At 38.9% G+C, this 22,883-nt stretch overlaps 1 protein-coding gene across 2 annotated transcripts in view; it reads left to right on the top strand.

Annotated features, from left to right (window-relative positions):
• KCNIP4 (potassium voltage-gated channel interacting protein 4) overlaps positions 1-22,883 on the top strand; it is a 1,108,185-nt gene that overhangs the window by 551,946 nt on the left and 533,356 nt on the right. The window lies entirely within an intron of this gene.

The following is a 22,883-nucleotide window of genomic DNA, read 5'->3' as shown; positions in this document are numbered from 1 at the left end:
AGCAGATTGAAATAAATGTAAAGTCATGTCAATCAATCATTATGAGATTAGACATCTCTTAATTCAAAATTCTGAAAAACAAAACAAAATTAGAAAAAAAAAACAGTTTTAATTTAAATACTCAATAAGTATTTTGGATAAATGGATAGATGACCAAATGAGTGAGAGAGCAAATGGATCTGTAATGCAAACTATTTGTAAATTCTTGTTCCTATGTATAATCTCCATTTCAGATTTAAATAAATCTTTTTTTCCTTTACTTTTTTGAAAACTCAATATAGGTGATTGGTAGTATAATGACCAATTTCCCAAATGTTATCTCTTTACCTTATGTAAGTTGCGAAAATACAGAATAGAAATGTTTCATTCATCTGACTTCTTCATGGTACCCTCCAGGAAATGTCTGGAGCCCAGGACAGGTCTGATTGCCAAGAGCATTCTTTCATAGTGTGGTTACAACTGTCTCATAAGCTGATTAAGTGGTTAAAAATCACAACAAGAAACTCATACTACTGGAAACAGTCGCTGCAGGCATTTTAAAGGTCAATCTCCAATTCAATGGTCTTGAAGCACTTTAAATGGTCTTGAATGTTCAGAGTGTTATTTTATATGCTTTCCTAATTCATTTTTAACATCCAAAGAGCAAACGAGGGCACAGTGTTCACGTAGTGATAACTATCCTATAAAATACCTGTATAAATACCTATGGCTTCTCGGACCTTCATTTGGTTCATGGTGTCTATTGTGATAGGAAGAATATCATGTGCTCATCCGTAAGAAAACGGGATAAAGAATGCTCTTCAAACTCAGTCTTAAAGATAGAAACCTATATAGTTTACTAGTGCTGCCATAACAAAGTGCCACAAACTGGGTGGCTTAAAAAAAAAAAAAGAAATTTATTGTCTTACAGTTCTGGAGCCTGGAAATCTGAAATCAGGGTGTTGGCAAGGTTGTCTCCTTCTGAGGGCTGTGAGAGTGAGTGGGGTCCATGCCTGTCTCCCAGCTTCCGGTGGTTTTATGGCAATCTTTGGCATTGCTTGGCTTATAGAAGCATCAGCCCTATCTCTGCCTTTCATGTGGCATTCTCCCTGTGTGTGTCTCTACGTCCAAATTTCCCCTTTTCATAAGGACAGTGGTCATACTGGATTAGAGCCCACCTTAATAACCTCATTTTAACTTGTTAGTTCTGTAAAGATCCTATCTTCAAGGAAGGTCACATTCTGAGATACTAGAGGTTGGGACTCCAAATATGTCTTTTTTGAGAAGACAGAATACAACCCATTTATACCCATTAGAGGGAAATATCTTAGGATATCACAAAAAGAACAGTTTGCTGTGAACCAGGCACTTATATATTATCTTTTATCAATCCTTTGACAAATGAGTGAGGTAGGTGTCATCTGTATTTCAAAAATAAGGAATGTGGAGTTTGGAGAGATCAAATAATTAGGGGCAAGAACACCTACTAATTAATAGTGGGGCCAACGTTCAAATCCAGGCCAAAAATCTATGTACTTTCATTCTACTCTGCCTTTATAGAATGTAAAGCCCACATGGGCTGGGCTTTTCATATAATTATTCACTATTACATCTCCAGTATCTAGAACACTGCCTGGCACAGAGTATACACTCAAATAACTGTTAAACAAATAAAAAAAGTTAACTGATTTGTTCACAAGTGGTTTTCTTCATTGGAAGACGGAAGGAAAGTGTATACTCAGATACTTGGCCACTAACAGCAACCTGTCTAGTATGTGACCTTCCCACAAAATGAAAATTGTCATTGTGCACCATCACCAATCAGTTGAGATGTAGAGGGCCTTTTTTATTTGTGACAAGACTCTGGATTACTAGCTCCTATTGAAGAAGGTTCCCACCATACACTGTATTTTAAAATACACACACACACACACACACCCCGAACATTGATGATAGAAATGTAGCCCTCACCAAGTATGTGGTCCCCACATGCTACAAAAATCTAGCCCCAAAAGAGCATGGCTTCAGTGGTTAGGCGATTTCAGAATCTTGTATGTCACATGCAGGAATATTACCTGGAAGCTGAGAACCATGTTAAGTGCTTGCTCTTGATTTTAGCTGGAATAATTTCTCTGTCAAATGGTGAGTGGACTGGAAAAAAAATGCAAAACAAGGTCAGACTCACCTTTAAGATGATAGAAATTGCTGTGAATATGAGAAGAATGAAACATTTTCTCGTCTAAGCACCATTTTAATGATATTAAAATTAAACTATATAAATAAATAGGAAAAACCCAAGTCAATATGTGGTAGAGAAATTTTAAGAGAAATCATGGAATAAAAGAGCTGTTGATGATATAAAAATTATGCATATGTCTGTAGAAATGCTTCCTAGCAGTGATAATGAAGTCAAGGATGAATGAATGAATGAATGAATGAATAGGCGAGGGCAGGAATTACTTTTTTTGACGATCCTGGTATATCATGTCTGATGTTACTTCTCCTATTCTTTGTTCAGATATACAGTTACTTGAATGACTTCTCTGTAAGAAGGCTTCTTTAAAAAAAAAAAAAAAAATACCAAACAGCATGGACCACTTTGCAGTTTGCATATCACTGTTTTGATCTTATTTGATGAACTCAGTAACTCAATGAAGCAGGCCAACTATTACTCCTGAATTACTCAAGTATTACTCAGTGGTACTCATGAATCAAATGAGGCTCAGGGGATTTATTTGATTAAGCACAACTAAGCATGTTCTTAACTAACAAGTGTCAGAGATAGGACCTGAACTGGTCTTCATTTTGTTTAGGGATCATTCTAGTTGGTACTGTGGGGCAGGGCTGTTCCAGGACAGAGCCTCAAGCAATTCATCTGCTCTTCAGCCAAGCAGCCTCACAACCGACCACTTTTACGCCCCATGGGACACATTTATGATGGGATTAGGTTCAATGCTGATATTTAAATGAAAATCACTGTTATTAGTTATATCAGTTTGCTAAAGGCTGGCATAACAAATGCCACTAGCTGAGTGGCTTGAGTGCTTTATTTTATCACAGTTCGGGAGGCTAGAAGTGCAATAGCAAGGCTTGGACAAGTTTGGTTTCTCCTGGGGGCTTGCAGATGATGTCCTCATATGCTCTTTCCTATGTGCATGCACACCTCTGTCTGTGTCCTCAATCTCCTCTTCATAGAAGGACATCAGCCGTATTGGATTAGGGCCCACCCATATGACCTCATTTCACAAAGGTAAAATTACTTCTTTGAAGGCCCTGCCTCCAAATACAGTCACATTCTGAGGCACTGGCAATTAGGACTTCAACATGAATTTGAGGGTGGACAAAATTCAGCTTATAACAGTTAGGACGACAGTGTATTTTGATTTGCCAGGACAATCTTTTTTTACACCTGTTGTCTCCATATAATTATCATTAATTTCCTGTCTTCAAAGCTTTCCAATTGGTATGATAAATTATATGGTTATTTTACCTATAATCACAATAATCTTTGAAAATCCTTTAAAATCGTCACTGAAAGCCTAGTCTAGATGTACTGTTTCTCAGTAACTCCTCCCCAACCAGATTTTCTTCCATTGTAAGGTATCGTTTCTTCACCGCAGTCATGTTGAATGAAAATACATATTATTAAACACTTAAACACTAGACATATATACACAGTGAGGCAATATGCTATCGCTCTTAAAGTCATGTGGAAACTGAGACTGACAGAGCAAATTCACTTCTCCCGGGTTACACACATTTAGGAGTGAGTATTGTGATGATGACTAGTGTTGCTAGAATAGGAGGGTTCAGAGATCCTCATCTCAGTTCCTTCCTCCAGGAAAAGTAGCTGACCAAGGTTGTCCAGCAGGGCAGAGGGATGCCCTGCCTCCACCAGTGGGTTGGAGCTTTCTTGTCTATGCTGTTTATAATAATCAGTTCTACAAGTCTGAATTTCCCTGAATTAACTTAAATTCACCATTCATATTGGTAGTGTTCTTGGAGGGCAGATTATAAAAGGCTGTTTCATAGTACTTGTATTTACCGGGAGCATGAGACACGGAAGTCTGGGAAGAATGGAGTGTGGATTAAGTGGGAAGAAATGATGGAGGAGGACACAAGGAGTCTTTGGGCTTACAATTCTTAATTAAAATGTTAGTGATAACCTGGTACGTTCGTATCAGTTTTCCAAGATTTTCCAAATGATTTTTACTAATGACAGATCACCAAAATTGATGGATAATTTATTTTATTAAGTAACTTAGAGTCGTTATTCCTCTAATTATAATACAGTTTCATTTTGAGAAATGTTACTGAAATAGAGAGAGAGAAGGAAGTGGGGTTACAGGCAGCTGGCTGGGGATTGAACATAATATCAGTGTACCCACAGGAGTGTTTCCTAGACTAGAAACTCTTTCATTATGTAAACCAGCACAGAAACAGAAGGTTGAGAACTGCTACTCTAGCTCTTTAGAGCAAAGTTAATGTCCTTGAGAATGCTATCCCTTGTATTTGCTTTCCCTCATACTTTATTGCCCTGGAGCACTGATAGGAACATTTCCTATATTGTCCGCTCCTTGTCATTGCATGTTTTTGCCCCTCTCCCTCGTTGAATCAGGGTAGGACTGGGTAACTTGCCGCTGCACACTCCACCCTTAAGAACCCAGAAGTTCTCGGGGCTCTGGTGGCTCACCATACGTTCTACAAAGTGCAGTCAGCCACCAGTGAGAGTCTCGATTACTTACTTGTAAGGTTCCCCCAGATTTATTGCTGTGTAATTAAATGCATTTTCTGGTGCCAAGAGATTCCTCATCTCAGTTTTCTCTACTGCTTCATCAAAGGTTTATAAAATAAGCTGCTGAATGACATAGTACAGGCACTCCACTTCTAGATTAATCCCTAAAAATATCTCTCACTGTGCCCCTGCTCAACCTCAGTGCCTCCAATAGCACCTATTTCAGCCGGAGAGTGTCTGGAACTTGGCCTACGATCAAAGCATTTCATATTCTGACTCAAGTTGCTCTTCTGCCTTCCATATGGTAAATAGTCAACAAATATCTATTGGAGGGGTAAATGCACTCTGTCCTTCAGGGATAAAATAATAGTAACTAAATATTGACTAATGTTTATAATCCGTTAGGTGGTTTCTCTGTTTCTTTGATACTTAGCGATAATCCCATGAGTCAGGTACTAGAATTATTCCTATTTTGCTCTTGAAGACACTGGTTAAGAGTCTTGGCCCACATGACTTAGGAAGTTACTGTGTCAAAGCCAAGGTTCTAATTTGGCCAGACTAGCTGTGGAGTTCAGGCTCTTGAATACTGTCTTGTAGTTGCTCTCCTGCTAATCGGCCAGCTCCCGCATCCCCACACCAAGCCTTGGTCGAAGCCATTCCCCCAGCCAACTGCACCCTTCCCGCTCTTTGCACTGGGCCAGCTCCAAACAGCCCATCAAAACCCGACTGGATCCCCACTCTGCCATGGAGACACATGAATCCTCCAACCCACCACTAACTCTCTTTCTTCAGAACTCACTGCACTCATTTTCTGTACCAATTCTTTTGGCATATGCCAAATGGTAAAATCTCTAGGATTATTGCTGTGTATTATTTTTTTAACTCAATAAATGTGTAATGAATAAATAGATTATTACAATGCAGCTCTGAAGTATCCCAGAAATCCATTTTGGTGTCTCATTTACAAATACCTTAGTGCTCTTTCTCATATACTCTTAGCTGTTCAAACAGGTCTGTATTCTGATGAACTGCTTAAGATCAGAATGAGTTAGCAAGAGCAGGGACGGTCATTGTCAGGAAGAGACTGTTACATTCAGTATGGGTTTTGCTTGCAGACTCCCAAACAAGATAAACCGGGATGGAACCATTAAACAGAAGGCTGCATTTTTCTCTGCTGTATGAACACAGGCCAGAATATAAATGGGCTTGGTTATGTTTGCTTCCACAGAGGAGCTATATGCTAGCATTCTGATTTCTTTGCAGTATAACCTAGCAGAGACATCTGTGTCTATTTTGTAAGCTTCTGATAACTTAACTTGGGGAACAAGTCTATGGAGGAAAACTGTTCTTTTCATCATTGAGGATTGTTAGTGCCTTGATAATAATGTAGCTTCTCTGTTATGGGCACAACATCTGGCCCAAAGGCATGCAGGTCTGGTCCTAGTCAGTAGAGAAGACATCAAATTACCAGCCAGTCTCAACACTCCTGAAGTTCAGGTAAAGATAGCATATATACTGGTGCATTGCACTGGGTCAGTCCACACAGTTGACCTTGGGTGAATGAGAGCACTATTCCTCTTTTGTCTCCCTCACTCTTCTTCCTTCTCCCCTAAACCCTTTATTTTTTTTTCAACTTCACACCCCATGTCTTGAGCACAATCCAAAACACAGTCCTCAAAAAGCCTCTAAGTTTGAGTGTTGCTCCTGAGTCCACCTTACTGAGAAGCTGTGGGTTCTTACAGTCTGCCTACAAGAAGACTTTACTTAAGCCTTTCAGATTCAATTGTGTGGTAGGTGAAACAAACAGATGTTTTCCCTCTTCATACAATTTCTCACAGCATAATTTTGATGTATTATTATATTAATAATAATCTGTGTCTAATCGCCCTAAGACTGCACATACCAGGGGGGAAATGGGTGATGGGAGAGAATGGGATGGGAAGACAATGTTGTCATACCACAAATAAATGATGAAGATAATGCTGACAAAAATAATATACCAAGCCCCCTGTTAAGGACTTTCAATGTAAAACATTTCACTTATATAACACAACCCCATATTTTACAGATGTGTGTCCAAGCATTCGGTGGAATGTTAGTGTCAGTAACTTGCTGTGCTGGTCCTATGACACTATGATCTCAGATCCACTTCGTGTTCTTCCCTTGCTGTGATCTGTATCCCAAGGAACTGCATTTCAGGCTCTCTGGCTAATAGCTTCAATGCTAAGTTCCGCCCATGGAATATTCCAGAGGTAACTGAGAGGTGGGAGCGAGTAGCCAGGGTATCTCCCCACTCTCACCTGAGTAGTATCTCTGAATCTCCTCTGTGGATCCAGGACAGTCCCTGGAGTGCCAGCTTCCACCAGTCTCCTGCAACACCCCCTCCTCCTTTTGTCCCTCCAGCCATAGAGTAGATCATGGCTTCTTCTATCTAGCTGTTGCTATCCCCTCTGTACCCCCTTTGTTCACTGGCTTCTAAGCATTACCATGACCTGAGTAATAAATTCCCTATATTGACTCTCTTTGGATTAAAATACCTAAAGTGGCTTATGTTCTTCATTAGGCTCTCTCTGAATCACTTGCACCGTGTCCCACAGCTAGAAGATTACAAAGCCAGAATTCTAATCCATGTGCATCTAACTTCAGGCCTAGGTTCTTAGCCACTATACTGACCTTCTGGAACTTAAATTTAGAAATAAGCAAAATAATATTTAATTATATGTCTAGATATGTGAATTTTACTATTAAATATCTATATTTAGTCTAATGAATCATTGAACACTACATCAAAAAATAATGATGTACTATATGTTGGCTAATTGAACTTAATAAAAAATTTTTTTTAAATGTCATCTTGATTTAGTGAAGTTTGATTGTTGCTAAAACTTAAAGCCGTGAGGTGCCATATTCAGTCATCTTCTGCATCATAGAAGATGCACAGTTGCTTTCTTAAATTGTGTAGATTAAAGTTTTGCTGCTTCATGCGTGGCCTGGAGTTCCAGCAGGATTATTATCACCTGGGAACTTTTTAGAACTGCTGAGCCCTGAGTCACATCACAGTCTGTTTTAACAAGATCTCTATGTAATTTGTATACATAGTAAAGTTTGAGGGACACTGTGCTAAAAGAATATGATTTGAGTAAAGAATAAAGCAAAAGTATCCTTACAATTTAAAGGGTAACACCATTAAAAAAAAAAAAAGTTGGTATGTTCCTGTTTCCTCAGATTTAACAGCCACGGTGTTTCGTCCTTTACCTCAGCTTCTAAGTGGGTGATGTTTGAAATTCTGTTTCTTGGTACAGTTTTAAGATTCCTTTCCTCATAAAGATTATGTTATGGATCTTGATTACATTTACAGGCTAGCACATTAGAACTTAGGTTAAATGATGGTGTGATGAGTACCAGATTAATAAGAAAAATGTCTTTTTCTTGGATACAAAGCCTGTTCGGGGCACTTTGGTGTTGTTTTACATCCTCAGAGTTAGACTGGCATCATGCTCTTCCACCCAGGGTTCCTCTTTCTCACTTCGTCAGCCCTTTCCTGAGGATCAGCTCACTGTGGACCCTTACCCAGGGCCCCTGTGTCCCCCAAGTGCTCCCAAATGAGCTAACACCACGCTACTTTCATGGAATCCTGCATTTCTCAGCAATGGTCCTTTCAGCAAGGCGTTATTATGAACGTTAGTGAATTTTCATTCAAACTAATGAGTGGAAACTAGCCATTTAAATACTCTTAGAAGAATTTTCATATTTATAACAAGACGGTCATTGGCTCAATTAAATCTTTAATTTGTAGAACTTCACCTAATGTAATAAAAGGAATAAGGAAGGAGTTCAACAGTGGGGAAGTGACCTGGAGAGGCCAGCTGTCCCTGGGGGGTGGGGGGTCACACACTGGAGCCCACCCCCATTCACTCCCCTTGATGGTCACCACTTCCTTCCTTCAATAACTCTCATTTTGTTGCCATTCTTTTGTCTTTTTACAGGGGGTTCCATTGGAATAGGGCAAAGATTCCTGTTTGAATATGTGTTTTGTTTATAATCAGGATTACCTGTAATATAAAAAATTGATTGGTTCCCTACTGTATTAGTTATCCATTACTACATGACAAATTACCCCAAATCTAGTGGTTAAGAAAAGAGCATTTATTACCTCACAGATTTTGTGAATTAGCTGGGTGATTCAGACTCAAAGTCTTTCACGAAGTTGCAGTCATGCTGTTGGCAGAGACAGCAGTCGATTCAATACTTCACCCTAAGCTGCTGGCAGGCCTCAATCCCCCACCCCATGGGCCTCTCCAGAGGCTGCCTGGGAGCCATTCCTTGGGGGCTGCTGCATGACCCAGTAGCAGCTTCCCTCAAAGCACAGATTCAAGAGGGAGAAGGTGTGAGAGAGTGCAACCCAAGATGGAAGCCCAGGTCTTTCATAACCTAATCTTAGAAGTGACATCTCATCACATCTGCAGTGTTCTTTCTAGAAGCAGGTCGCTCAGTCCAGCCCAGACTTAAGGGGAGGGGTATTAAGCTCCACCCTCTAAGGAGAGGAGCATCAGAAAATGTGTGGACATATTTTTAAAACCAACACACCTACGTAGTCTGTGGATGTGGTGACACCAGAACTTTCTGTCAGACTCAAATTCTGTGGTGTTTCTGATTCTGGGTAGGTCACCATTTGAACAGGGCCCTGATGCAGGGGTCTGAGACCTGTTGTTAATCCCAGATCCTACACTTACTGGCAATGTGATGTCAAGGATTACCTAAATGTTTTCTGAAGTTGGGGGGAGATTTTGCTTTTATTTTTTTTTCTGGAAATTGGGAATATTGATGTTTATTCTATCTAAATATCAAGAATTGTGTAATGAGACAATGGATTTGAAAATACTTTGGAATATGCCAGGCTAGCATCACTGCTGGGCTTGGTTTGCTCCATCTTTCAGAAAATTCTGTTTTCCCCTTTGGATTAGTGGTTGCTCCTTTTAGATTCAACAAATCAATCTTCTCCATCTCATTGTTTTTTGTTTGTTGTTTTCAAAGATTATCTTTTAAGAGTAAATTAAAGTTCACAGAAAAATTGAAAGGAAGGTGCACAGATGTTAGATGTCCTGCCTCCACACATGCGTAACATCAGAATGGTGCCTTTTTTTAGCAAGAACAAACCTACACTGACTTATCATCATCACCTCAAGTTCATAGTTTACATTAGGGTTCATTCTTGGTCTGTACATTATATGGGATTGGACAAAGATATGGTGACATATATCCACCATTATAATACCATACAGAGTATTTCACTGCCTGAAAAGTTTTTTGCACTCTGCCTATTCTTTCCCACCTTCCCAGCCACTGATGTATCTACTGTTTCCATAGTTCTGTCCCACTGTTTTCAAAAACCCTCTCTTCATCTCCACAGTTTGGTCTCCAAGAGCTCTGGCTATTGAAAATCCTACGTTGGAATGTATTTATGGATCTAATGCCGTATTCACAGATAGCCTCAGGGCTCATTCATTCCTCAGCCTCTGACGCTGTTCTCTTGACCTTTTATTTTCCATAGTGAAAAAGCCACATCAAGTCCTTATTCTCTTTGGCAACTTAATGTTCTTTCATAGTCCATATTAGATGGAGTCTAATAATTAGGCCCTTCACCTAATACCTTCCCTTTGAAGACTGGTCCTCTAGACTTACCAGGTTCTGTGGTTATAAGAAAGTTTTCTCCTGGGGTGCCTGGGTGGCTCAGATGTTTAAGCGTCTGCCTTGTGCTCTGGTCATGATCTCAGGGTCCTGGGATCAAGCCCCACATCAGGCTCCTGGCTCAGTGGGGAGTCTGCTTCTCCCTCTCCCTCTGCCTCTCCCCCTGCTCATGCTCTCTCTCTCTGTATTTCTGTGTCTCAAATGAATAAATAAAATCTTAAAAAAAAAAAAAAAAGAAAGTTTTCTCCTTATTCTTCTTGTCTGAACATCTGGTCATTTCTCAGTACATGTCTTCTCAAATAATTATATGCTTCCTACGTTCTTTGTCTTTGCTTCTTTTTTCCCCCTAAAGATTTTTATTTATTTATTTGAGACACAGAAAGAGAGAGGGAGAGCAGGAACGGCGGGGAGGGGCAGAGGGAGAGGGAGAAGCAGATTTCCCACTGAGCAAGGAGCCTGTTGCAGGGCTCTGTTCCAAGACCCTGAGATCATGACCTGAGCCAAAGGCAGACACTTAACCAGCTGAGCCAACCAGGTGCCCCTGTTCTTTGCCTTTTCTGCTCACTTATCTTCCTAGGCATTTATATACCTATGTGCTGAAGTGGAAAGGGCATGGCAATGGATAGATAGACCAGATACTTAAATCCTGGTCATTTATTAACTGTAACTTTTACCAGTGTTCCCATTGGTGAGGGGGAGCTCAGAATTTCTTCCTCAAGAGTATCTTTGTGAAAATTTCATGAGTTAAAACTTCCAGTTTCCTCCTCTGTATAAGTTTCAAGTATGGCAAGGAGGACTGGCCTGAATCAAAATTAGTAGGAGGGCTTTTAAAATGGGTATGTCTGAAAGTTCTCCTAGGAAAACCTTGGGGGGGGGGTAGGGTGCGCAGAGTTAGAAAATGTACATTTTGTGCTCCATAGGTGATTCTCATGGATAGTAAAGTTTGAAAATTATTGCTCCTTGGGAAATGACCTGGGCTCTTGGGTCCTGGTAAACAGATTCATTGACAAGTAGCCTTTTTATTTTATGGGTTGAATGGTTCCAGTCGATAAAGAACAAGTTCATCATGATCTAAGCTATTAAACTGACTGAAGAGAGATAATACACTTGGAAGAATGGGGTGTATATAACTCTTGACTTTCCTGTCCAAAATCGAGGTTTACCAAAGTACATAGATTTCTTTCCTTCTGATTATACTCTGTCCCCTCTTTCCACTTTTTTTTTTTTAAAGGAGTATCTACCTAAATATATCCTTTACTTTCCTCTATTTCTGCTTTCAGGGCATTTGTGACCTCGTTTACCACCTTAGCTCCAAGTACATTATGGACATTTGTATTAACTTTGGACCTGCAGAACTTTCTATTTATCATAGCCTTAAAAGCAGCTTCTCAACTTCTCTGCTGTTACCAGTATTATAAGAAAATGCAGACTGTTGTAATTGGGTCCATCTCTCACAAACCCTTTCTTTCTCTACTCACATATTGCTTGTTCTAAGAAGGCTGAAGCACCGCCTTACGAAAGTAGATGGAAAGAAGTAGACTTTACAAGGAAAATTCAAGGCTCAGGAAAAATGAACATTTTTTTTTTTTTTTTACTCAGAACCTATGATGCTACCTACCACTTCTTGGCTGTAGGTTTAAAGCACCCCATTGTCTATTTCCTTTCTGCTGAGAAGATGATCAGAACCTTGACATTTAGGGTGGCTTAGATCAGGAAAGTGACATTCTAGAATAAGGAACAAAGTATACATGTATTTGTGGCAGGATTTTTTTCTTTCTTTTTTTTTTTTTTAAGTTTTTATTTATTTGAGAGGGAGAGAGAGAAAGCGAGAGAGACAGCACAAGGGGAGGGGGAGAGGGAGAGGGATAAGCAGACTCCCTGCTAAGCAGGGAGCCCAACACATGGCTCAATTCTCGGACCCCAGGATCATGACCTGAGCCAAAGGCAGACGCTTAACTAACTGAGCCACCCAGGCGCCCCAGGATTTTTTTTTCTACAGGGGATATAGCAACCTCTGAGCCTAGCAACATAATTAAATGTTTCATATATGAAATGAGTAGAGAATAAGGAGAGAGGAGAAGTTTTAGGTTGTATTACAAAGATCCTTGAATGGTTGGGTAAAGCATTTGTAATTTTACTCCTCAAGTATTCACAGGGGAGTAAAAAGATAAATCAAGGGTCATATACAAAAATAAATTGGACAGAGGACAGTGGATTTATAGTCAAAGGATGTGTGTTCTAGTTCTAACATTAGCAGTTAGTAGTTGTGTGTCCTTGGGCTTGTTTTTTCAGCTTGTAATTTCCTCAAATGAGGAATAGTGTTTTATTCATGGGTTATTTTGAAGATTAAATGGAATGATATGAAGACCACTTTGTATACTCTAAAATAATACTTTTTTCCCATATATGGAAAAAACGCAAAACATTCAATTCCTTTACCCCTAAGTGATGAGTCAGTCAGTCCTCTGACTCCCTCCCATCCTATTCCCTTGCCCTTGAGAAAGAACGTCTTCTAACTTTCTGGGGACGTCACCTTCCTGGATCTGTCCCTTTGCTTGGTCTTTCTTCTACACTTTGAAGTCATCACTTTGGCTTCATTTCCTCTTTCCCGCCTATGCAGTCTTAGCTAAATTTTCTAAGAAAAAAAATAATCTCTGCAAGCATGCCTCTAAGACTCCATATCGGTGGCTTTTCTAAATTCTTGGTTCTGATTGGCATGGGGCAGCCCTTGAATATTAAGTGTCAGGGAACGAACAAAAACACAATGAAAACGATCTGATCAATACTACTGAGTACAGATCTTGCAGTCTTCACAATATCAAATTTGAAGTCAACTACTGAAAACAGGTGAAGATATCAGACTACAGACTAGATCAATGATCAAAGAAGACTGTGGATCTGGTGCCATCAGAACTGTGGTGATAACAGAAACGCAGAGGGAGGTCAAGCCCACCATGGAAAGCCTACAAAGCTGAGGGCCAAGAACCAAATCAAAGAGAGATTGCAGGAACCAGAAGCACAGAGGAATAGGAGTGGTCAGAAAGGAGGAGATGATACTGGTTGTTATACCTAAATTGTTTCAAGAAGGAAATCTTGTCACCCTGTCTTCCTCTTCTTACTGGTCCTTTGGGTGCCGATTGGTATACATCCAGGGATGCAATAGGAACTGATAATTAAAAGAAACAATTAACAATGGCATTTTGAAGTTGATTAGCATTCCCCCTAAACTATTTTTGATTTGAAAGCACTTTTGACTGAAGACATCAAAATGCATGTGCTTTATCTATGCATTTGCACAATTACTCATCAAGTATTTAGGAGGGAGGTCGGTGTGGAGGTGGTATCACTCTAAATGCGTCTCTGCTTTTGTAAGGGAAGCAAATAAAGTCAGAGTTGTCTATTTGTCATCGAGAGCCTGCATGAGTTTCCCAGACTCCCTAACAAACCAGGCGGCTTCAAACAACAAGAGTTTATTCTCTCACAGTGCTGGAGGCTAAAAGTCTGAAATCAAGGTGTCTGGAGGGTCACGTGCCCTCTGAAGACTCTAGGGAAGAATCCTTAGTATTCCTTGACTTGAAGCTACATTGCTCCAAACTGCATATGGCCCTCTTCCCAAGTGTGTCTTCCCACAAGATCTCCATATAAGGATTCCAGTCACTGACTACCAGCCAATTGGGGCTCACTCTAATCCAGTATGACTTCATCTGCTAACTCCCTGTTTCCAAAAAAAGGTCACATTCTTAGGTTCCAGGTAGACATGAATTTTGAGGGATACTATTCAACCTAGGACATAGCTTTTTATCTGCCTTATGTGCATTTAATATACACAATGGAATGTTCAGAGCTGGCCATACTGAGTCAAACCTTATGAATCCATTTAATGCTTCTTTCTACGGAAACTTCAGTTCCCACGAATTTGGCTATTGAATCTCATGCTGGACTAGGATTTTGTGTGTTTGAGACATTGCATAAATAACAGAGATACATATTTTTCTTCTAAGAGTAGAATGTTTTTCTGGTTGTGTATCAGCAGGGTAAGTACTGATTAAAGATGGAATTCTGAAATGTTTATGCCCTTTAGATGCCCTTAGTAGATGTGTGTGCTCATGAATCTTAGTAGCAGTTATTTCATACACTTGCACCATACTATAGCTGCTGTGAGATCCTGCCAAGTTGTTACTCTATACATACTAGAACTAACCGGAAATAATATAAATCAAGTTCTGCTCTTTCATGTGCTTCAAATTTGGATTTAAATAACAGATGGCTTCAAATAGTTTTCTGAGATCAGACCTACAAGAATGATTAGAAGGAATAATCTGGTTAATACTGATAAGATTTTTGAAATGTAAATGGGCTGTTTTTAAATGAGAAGGAATTCATTTAAAAAAAAACAACTTCCAACAGGTGAGATAATAGATCTTAGAAAGTTTTATCGCAGGTCATAAATCTGTAAAGAAGAATTATGGTTAATTTTTTTTTCTTAAATGATTTTGCATGGGCCCAAAATGTTATCCACAGCTCCCTGAATAGGAAGGAAAAAAAAAAAGTTGATTAGCATTTCCTTTTGATTCATCATGAAAGAGAAAAACAATGGGAAAGAAGGTAGGCTCTCTCAGTGACTTTCTTTTTTTTTTTCCAATGGGGAAAAATACTGCCTTCAGTACAGGGATTACTGGTTGGAGGGATCATGTGAAGCAACATTATACAGCAAGAAGTTGAAACTGCAGAATTAGACGTATACAAAGACATTGAGTAATTGGTGAACATAAGTATATAGCAAGACTAGAGGAAACTATAGAACATTATGAAAAATGGCAAAAGACTTTGCGTTACTGTGAGCTCTGTTCTCACGTTGGCACCAGTTATGCAATTCCAAATTCTGTCGGTCTCCTGAGAGATATTCTACTGGCATATCAAACTCAACATGTATAAACTGCAACTTCTTATCTCCCTTCCTATGGCTGTTTTGCTTCTTGTTATCTCATTACTTTTCATGACAACAGTTTAGTCAAGGTTGAAATCACAGGGGATCTTGAAAGCTTCCATCTCTGCTTCCCAAAAATAATCTTGAATTGACATTTCCTCTCTACCATTCCTCTCTAATTCTCTCACCTACTCCCTTTCTGTCCAGCCCCACTTCAGATCCCGTGTTTATTTTTTTTCCAAAATTAATTTTTATTGAGCAAATATCTCTCAAATATTTTTCCACTTGATTTTTTTATGCAAAGCAGAACAATAGAATTATTGTCTCTTCTGAGACAAAAAGTTTTTTTTAATTTAATTTAACTTTTTAAAATTAACATATAATGTATTATTTGTTTCAGGGGTACAGGTCTGTGATTCATCAGTCTTACACAATTCACAACACTCACCATAGTACATACCTTCCCCAATGTCCATCACCCAGCCACCCCATCCCTCCCACCCCCCTCTACTCCAGGAACCTTCAGTTTGTTTCCTGAGATTAAGAGTATCTTATGGTTTGTCTCCCTCTCTGGTTTCATCTTGTTCCGTTTTTCCGTCCCTTCCCCTATGATCCTCTGTCTTGTTTCTCAAATTCCTCATATCAGTGAGATCATATGATACTTGTCTTTCTCTGATTGACTTATTTCACTTAGCATAATACACTCTAGTTCCATCCATGTCATTGCAAATGGCAAGATTTCAATTTTTTGATGGCTGCATAATATTCCATTGTATATATATACCACCTCTTCTTTATCCATTCATCTGTTGATGGACATCTAGGCTCTTTCCATAGTTTGGCTATTGTGGACATTGCTGCTATAAACATTGGGGTGCGTGTGCCCCTTCGGATCACTACATTTGTATCTTTGGGGTAAATACCCAGTAGTGTAATTGTTGGGTTGTAGGGTGGCTCTGTTTTCAACTTTCTGAGGAACCTCCATAGTGTTTTCCAGAGTGGCTGCACCAGCTTGCATTCCCACCAACAGTGTAGGAGGGTTCCCCTTTCTCTGCATCCTCACCAACATCTGTCATTTCCTGACCTGTTAATTTTAGCCATTCAGACTGGTGTGAGGTGGTATCTCATTGAGGTTTTGATTTGTATCTCCCTGATGCCGGGTGATGTTGAGCACTTTTTCATGTGTCTGTTGGCCATTTGGATGTCTTCTTTGCAGAAATGTCTGTTCATGTCTTCTGCCCATTTCTTGATTGGATTATTTGTTCTTTGGGTGTTGAGTTTGATCAGATCCCATATTTAAATCGATTGCCTATATTCAGGAAATCACCGTTTCCACTTTCCTTTTCATTCAGCCTACCAGACGAAGCCTCCCAAAGCCTGACTTTGTCATGTTATTACTTAAATATATACAATTTCTTAATGGAGTTGCTTAGCTTTCTGCTTTTTAAGCTGCTAGTAATTGCTTTTCCATACACTGTTTTCAAACTAAAGCATACTACTTGTCATTCTATGAATGAAAACTATGCATTACTGCTTCTATATTTATTCACACCATTTCCTCCAAAATAATTTCCTTCTCCCTCTTACACTGCAGATACCCAGCAATACTAGGGTGAACAAATGTAATTAGGTAGCACTGAGCTATCATATTGTCATTTGGCCAAAGTCAACTACTTATGTGATTCTGACCCTATAGTAGAGAGCAATTATGCTTTATCCGTCTGGCAGGAAAACACTTCACATATGGAGGGGCAAATACGTGGACCTCGGCAGGAAGCAGGGTGAGAAGCTATTCTCTGTTATAGTAGCTCCTGAAGCACAAAACACGCCCTTGGTATGAATTCCCATAAAACTTCCTTATGTTTATGTATTTTGCCAAGCCTAGCTCTCTGGCTCTCTTTTCAGTTCTACACTTTTGTATCCTTTTCTGCTTGTTTGTCAGCTTGCATTTCATCAAATATCATGAATAAGATCTGAATAGCAGAGCCAGAGAAGGATCTTAGTGGGTGTGGCATTTGATCTGGGCTATGAAGGATTAACATGCCCTTGAAGGAATAGACATATCATTATTAATCATACACTAATATAATTATTTGGGGTAAGAGTTATTGAATGGTTATTGTATGCTAAGACTTTTGTTAATTTCCTTTTTAACTTTCAAAGCAACTCTTTAATGGTAATATATAGCAGGCCCTGTTAGTTGCCTATCAGGTTTTCATTTTGACATCTTCCTTGCTAAGAGAATGCTGATTTTGTTTGGGGAAGCAATGTACTTAGCAAAAATATTTGGCCTTTCAGTTTCCCATGGAATAAGGAATAGCCATCTTTCTCAGTTTTGGCCAATGGGACTTAAGTGATATTCCCTTGAGTACAATGTGCTTCTGAATAACATTGTTAAGTATTATGAAGGGAAAAAGTCTGGACCCTTTCCCTCTTGTTTCTGCCTCAAACTCAGAAGCAATGCCTAACGGTAAAGGAGCTACCTTAAAGCCAAGGACAAAAGTTACATATTGAGAATAGTGGAAAAGGTCTGTTCAGGTCCTTTGCCCATTTTTTAATTAGGTTATTTGGGTTTTTAGCTATTGAGTTGCATGAGTTTTTGTATATTTTGGATATTAACCCCTTATTGGATATGTAGTTTGCAAATATTTTCTCCCATTCCATAGGTCATCCTTTACATTTTGTCAATGGTTTCCTTTGCTGTGAAGGAGCATTTGAGCTTGACATAGTCAAACTTATTTATTTTTGCTGTAAACATTTTTCTGGGGAAAACATACAAGTGGCCAACAGGTACGTGAAAAGGTGTTTAAATCAGGAATCATGAGTGAAATGCATATCAAAACCACAATGAGATATCCTCTCACACCTGTTAAGATAACTTCTATCAAAAAGATATGAGGTAACAAATGCTGGTGAGGATGTGGAGAAATGGGGACCCTTGTTCACTGCGGGTGGGGATGCAAACTGGTCCAGTCACTATGGAGTATGGAAGGTCTTCAAGAAATCGAAAGTAAACCTGCCATATGATCTAGCAATCCCACTTCTGGGTATATAAACCAAAGAAAATGAAGACATTATTTTCAAGAGATATCTGCAGTCTTATGTTCATTGCAACATTATTCACAATAGCCAAGGCATAGAAACAGCTTAAGGATCCATCAGTGGATGAATAGATAAAGAAGATGTGCTATATAATGGAATATTATTCAGCCTTAAAGGAAATCCTAATGAAACTGCAGAACATTATGCTAAGTGAAAGAAGCCAAACAGAGAAAAACAAAAATACATATTTCATGGTATCACTTGTAAGTGGAATCTTAAAAAAAAAAATAAAAAAAGTTGAACTTACAGGAACAGAGAGTAAGATGGTGGTTGCCCGGGGCAAGGGGGGTGAGGGAAACCAAGAGAGGCTGGTAAAAGGTTTCAGACTTTTAACTGTGAGATGAATAAGGTCTGAGGATCTAATGTGTAACATAGTGACTATAGTTGATAATACTGTATTGTATAATTAAAATTTGCTAAGAAAGTGTAACTATTGTTCTCACACACAAAAAAGAGATATACAGATGTCACACGGCATGTGAAAAGAATCCACATTATATGTTTTCAGAGAAATGGAAATGAAAGCCACGATGAGATACCACTGCACACCTGTTAGAATGGCCAAAATCTAGAACACTGACAATACCAAGTGCTGGAGGTGCAACCACAGGAACTCTTATTAATTGCTAGAGGGAATGCAGAATGGCACAGACAATTTGGAAGACAGTTTGGCAATTTCTTACAAAACTAAACATACTCTTACCATACAGTCCAGCAATTGTGCTATTTACCCAAAGGAACTGAGAACTTATGTTCCCACAGAAACCTTCACACAAATGTTTTTATCAGCTTTATTTATAATTGCCAAAACTTGGGGAAAAAATGAGATGTCCCTCGGAAGCTGAATGAATAAACATTGGTGACAGCATTGAACCTATATCAACGTTGAGCCGCCCGCCTCTGATTTCTTACTATATGGGGAAAATAAGTGACTTAAACACATGGGGACTAATTTAGGAATTTCGCTACACGTAGCAAATGTATACTAGCAAACTGAACTTAAATAACTTGCTGAAATGTTCTGGTTTATAGTGGGATTGTGAAGATGTGAACCCATGTATACTGCCGGCCAGGTCTATGTACTTAGCCAAAACTAACTTAGTCTATTCAAAATCAGATACATTAATTATTTTTCAAAGTGCAATTCTCAACCATTCTAGCCATTCTAAAAAAAAGTTAGAGCTTCTTAGGAAGCATTTTTTTCCTCCCAGAAATAATGTTTATGTAAAATTTTTTTTTTTTCTGGGAATACTAAGAATCTATTGAATTCTGAGTTTTCTATACCAGGTATAACTTTAAGATAACAAACTCTTAAACCAACTTACCAGAATTCAAAAATCAAAGGAGCATGCTTATTCAAAGTAGTCACCTTGGGAGGCTATCCTCTGATTTCTGCAATGCTTCCTCCTATTTCTCAGAACCCCTGGGCAATCCTGTTTGAGAAGTGACAATGCAGTCAGTCTGTGAGCCTCACAGAAATTAGTCTTATGGCTTCATTTTTATTTATTTATTTATTTATTTTTTATTTTATTTTATTTTTTTAAAGATTTTATTTATTTGACAGAGAGAAAGACAGCCAGAGAGGGAACACAAGCAGGGGGAGTGGGAGAAGGAGAAGCAGGCTTCCCGCTGAGCGGGGAGCCCGATGCGGGGCTCGATCCCAGGACCCTGGGATCATGACCTGAGCCGAAGGCAGACGCTTAACGACTGAGCCACCCAGGCGCCCCTATGGCTTCATTTTTAAAGTGAAAATAAAATGACCCTCTGCCTTAGATACAGATTTGATTCCAAATTGTTTTGGGAGGTTTGAAAAAATCAAACCATCAACAAAACGAAGATTTATTGCACTTTGACATAAGAAACACAATGGAGCTGGTCTCACTCCCACCCCCCCCTTAACCCTAACACCCTGGGCCCCCACCCCCACACCGGTGGAGTTCTCACGGCCCCCCCCCCCCCCCCCCACTTAACCTTAACACCTTGGGCTCTAGCCACACCCAACTCTCTACCTTTGTTCCCCTTACTCTCTGGCCTTTAGAACTCCACAGGGTCTCTTTTCTCTTTTGAATTTCCTTACCGCCATCCCTTCCTCAGTTTCACTCCACCATCCTGGACACAGCTCATCTGAACTTCCTGGAGAAAATATTTCCAGTTCCTGTCTTTCCAATTTGGATTCCATCATCTAGACTTTCCAAATACCTTATTTGTGTATTTTGCTGGTGTTAAAGTTGCTTACGTGGTGCTGTTTCTCCTACTTGCTTGCAAGCTCCCACTGAACATCATTGAGTCAAGATCAGAGGTGAAAGGGGCCTGAGAAATGCTCTTGTCCAGCCCTTAATATTACAGATGAAGAAACTGAGGCTGGAGAAGATTGACTTGTCCAGGTTTTCACAGGTGGCAGGAGTGAGGGCGCAATATTAGGTTCCCCCAATTTCAGTGCAATTTCACTATATGACTCTTTACATTCCATCCAGAATCAAGCACAGTGATGTATCCAGAGTAGACACTCAATGATTGTTAAATTTGATTTTTAAAAATCAAGTTAGTGACTGGCAAAAGTTAAAATGTTCAACAACACCAAGTTTTGGGGGACTGTGGAGACATGAGAATTTTATACCCTTACAGGTAGAATGAAAATTGGTGCAAACACTTTGGAGAAAAGTTAATAATAAGTAGTGCAGGCGAAGATGTCAATTTGCCATTATATAGAAAATCCATTCCTAGGAAATAGCTTGGAAAACCCCTCCATATAGGCACAAAGGCAATAGACATAAACATGTTTATAGGTAAAATGTTTGTGGTAGGAAAATATTGGATATCACCTAAATATGCATCAGTAGGAAATAGAATAAATCATTGAGTTTTTTTTAATGTAATATTCTGTAGTGTGAATATTGATGAAGTAGAACTCACATATCACTGTGGATAAATAACATAATATTAAGTGAAAATACCAAGTTGATGAAGAATACATATAATATGATATCATCTATGTATATATTTACACCTGAAAAAAGACAATACCATATATTACTTAGGACAACATATATATGTAGAAAAGCATAAATATATGCATGAGGAATAAGTATGCTCCAGAACATTGGTACTCAATTATTATTTTAAAGCTTTGTGATCGGTACATACATGTTAATTTTATTGTTCTTTATACTTTTTGCTATGTGTTAAGCTTTTAATAATAAAGCTTAAAATGAATTTGGAAAAAAAAAAAAAAAAAGCTATGCCACCAGCTTGAATGACAATTCCAAAGTGAAATATCCCAGATCTTTGCTCTGAGCAATGTCAGAATGAATGAAAAAAGTGTATAGTCACTGAGATGTCTATTTTGAAGGTAATGCTTGTTCCTTGGATTTATATATATTTAAATGTTTGATAAAATAATCCACCCTATTCTGTTATAATGATGTTTGTTTTATGGCCAGTTAACTTTGAATGAAATGACCGCCTTAGCAAAATATGGTCAGAAAAATATAGTGATATGCAGGAAGAACCTCAAAAGCAAAAGAGACATTTATTTAGAGTATCAACTTGTGAATCGTGGATTCTATGTGAATAAGAGGATACAAATACTTTATCATTCACTTTCTGTATCATTCTTTTGTAACCATCAGTGGCCTCCTATAAAGTGCCCAGCCCCAGAAAATGCCAGAGGCAAGGGAGATGATTCATCGATTGTATTTTTTGTATTGCTTTTAAATTCTCTAGTAATTAAAAGTATCATATGCTTTTTAGGGTAAAGGACAGTTCAAAGAACATCTAGTTTCTGTGTTGATTCATAAATGGAGATACCTCGGTACTGAAAGTTAAGAGTTCTCACCCAAGGTCTCAAAGAGACTTAGGGAAAGAAAGGGCAGAGACAAAAATTGATGGTTTTTTTTTTTTTCCATGTCATTGTATGTATCCATTCCATGTCATAACCACTGACCACTCAGTGGTAATTGGTGATGGAATCAGAACTCTTCTCCTCTCCCTAAAAAGTTGCACTGCAGTCTGTGAGGGGCAGATCCTTTACTTAAAATGGGGAAGGGGGAGTCTTAGGAATCTACCCCCAAAAAATGAAACCATGTGTCTAGAAAAAGACTTGTATTCAAAAGTTTTCAGTAGCATTATGTGTAAGTCAAAAAATGGAAATAACTGAAATGTCAGCTGGGGAATAAATCAACAAAATGTAGTATATTGATAGCATTGAATACTATTTAACAGTAAAAAGGAACCAAGTACTGGTACGTGCTACCACAGGGTTGAACCTCCACGTGTGACATGAAAAAGCCAGACACAAAAGGCTACATATTGTATACGTCAATTTATATGAAATATCCAGACATATCTCCAGAGAGAGAAAATAGACTAGAGGTTGCCTGGGCCTGAGGGTGTGAAGGGTAATGACTACAAATGGGCATGAGGGATCTTTTGGCGGTGATGAAAATGTTCTAA

The sequence above is a fragment of the Phoca vitulina genome, unplaced genomic scaffold (assembly GCF_004348235.1).
Source record: "Phoca vitulina isolate PV1807 unplaced genomic scaffold, GSC_HSeal_1.0 scaffold3, whole genome shotgun sequence".
Taxonomy (NCBI): domain Eukaryota; kingdom Metazoa; phylum Chordata; class Mammalia; order Carnivora; family Phocidae; genus Phoca; species Phoca vitulina.
This window is presented reverse-complemented; position numbering and strand designations above follow the sequence as displayed.